The sequence below is a fragment of the Cephus cinctus genome, unplaced genomic scaffold (assembly GCF_000341935.2).
Source record: "Cephus cinctus unplaced genomic scaffold, Ccin1 Ccin1_scaffold1295, whole genome shotgun sequence".
NCBI classification, from domain to species: domain Eukaryota; kingdom Metazoa; phylum Arthropoda; class Insecta; order Hymenoptera; family Cephidae; genus Cephus; species Cephus cinctus.
This window is the reverse complement of record NW_014333729.1, coordinates 145425-147377: the sequence shown is the minus strand read 5'-3', so window position 1 is coordinate 147377 and position 1953 is coordinate 145425.

The following is a 1953-nucleotide window of genomic DNA, read 5'->3' as shown; positions in this document are numbered from 1 at the left end:
CCCGAGAGCGTAGCTTCTGAGCAGGGTGGCGACCCGAAGAGAACCAGGAATCGAGAACGTTATCTGTATCGGTAACCGGAGCCGCCTTGGGACCGTAATTCGAAAAATCACGTCACAAGATATATACAAATTTTTAAAGAAAATGTAATCTTCAGTGCATATAAGCGTCGTTAATGGTGTCCAGCTTGTTGAAGCCGTGTGGTAAATGCAACAGAGGAAAGTGTGCTGGATTATTTACGTACCTCAGGCCGTGCGAACAACAAAGAGGATACTATTGTTTGAGCGAAGCGCCAAAGCGTCGCTCGTTGCACACTTTTCTGGACACTCTAGATTTCTACGTCTGACACCTAGATGCAGGAAACTACGGAGCGGAACACCTGGACACCCTGGACTTCCACATCCAATACCTAGATACAAGAAACTACGGAGCGGAACACCTGGACAGTAAAATTTCTTAGTAAATTTCTGATTTAGTTACAACACGACTATCAAATTTTCTTCTACGTAAGATTAAAATGTTGAATTTTAGACAAAAAATCAAAATTTTTACTCTGCTAGATGATAAAAATTAACACCCTTCTTTTAAATATTCTGTTACAAATTGAAATTTTTCTTTGAAGAATTAAAATTTGCCCTTTTTTAATCGATAAATTTCTCCTATAAACGTCGTTCGCATCTCCTTTGAAGTAAAGAGCACGGTCACTTTTCTGAAATTTTTCTCTCCGTGTATAATTCATGACCCAAGAGTTTTCCATAGAGTCGACCTTAAGGCTAGGAAAAATCTATGGTTTGGTTATATATATCTTTTTCCTTTTTATTTTCATTCATTTCAGCTGCGTTACTCATCCTTAGCCAGTACTGGCGAAACGATCAAATATAGTCTCCCGACTCTTTAGGAGATATATGTATAATGCGAAAACTTTTTTGCACTCGATTCTTTATCCCAGCAGCTAGATGTTCTATAGATATATGTCGGCTGGCGGGCTTTGGAGAGCAATTCCCATGCTTCATATGGTTCGTAGGAAAGGAACTTCAACGATCCTATACTATATTTTCTGCCGAGTCAACCATCTATTGAGAATACTCGTACGCACACGTGGACAGATGGAAGAGGAAGATCCTCGACGACGAAGAAGAGGGAATCGAAGAAAGACCATGGCGGTCTTTTTTACTTTTTAAATTTACTGGCTGTTTAGTGTTGCCTGTTTGTCTACTTTTCAATTTCCTTAGATATATACCATTGTGATATGATATGTACTGTAATGTTAGAAAGTTCACATTACTATTAGCTACGATAAACTTCAGACGTTTCGATCGCGGAGCGCATCTATCGCTCCTTGTCAGCTATTTATAAACACGGCAAAGCACTGAAAATCTTATTTTTGTGTTAATTTCTAAATGTAAGCTATAACCCCTTTACTAACAGTAACACATTTATACGAAGAACAAAATCGTGTCATTTTGCTGCATGAAGTGTATATGCACATCTAAATAAAAGCGGTTATATGCATATAAGCGTCGTTAATGGTGTCCAGCTTGTTGAAGCCGTGTGGTAAATGCAACAGAGGAAAGTGTGCTGGATTATTTACGTACCTCAGGCCGTGCGAACAACAAAGAGGATACTATTGTTTGAGCGAAGCGCCAAAGCGTCGCTCGTTGCACACTTTTCTGGACACTCTAGATTTCTACGTCTGACACCTAGATGCAGGAAACTACGGAGCGGAACACCTGGACACCCTGGACTTCCACATCCAATACCTAGATACAAGAAACTACGGAGCGGAACACCTGGACAGTAAAATTTCTTAGTAAATTTCTGATTTAGTTACAACACGACTATCAAATTTTCTTCTACGTAAGATTAAAATGTTGAATTTTAGACAAAAAATCAAAATTTTTACTCTGCTAGATGATAAAAATTAACACCCTTCTTTTAAATACACCCTGGACTTC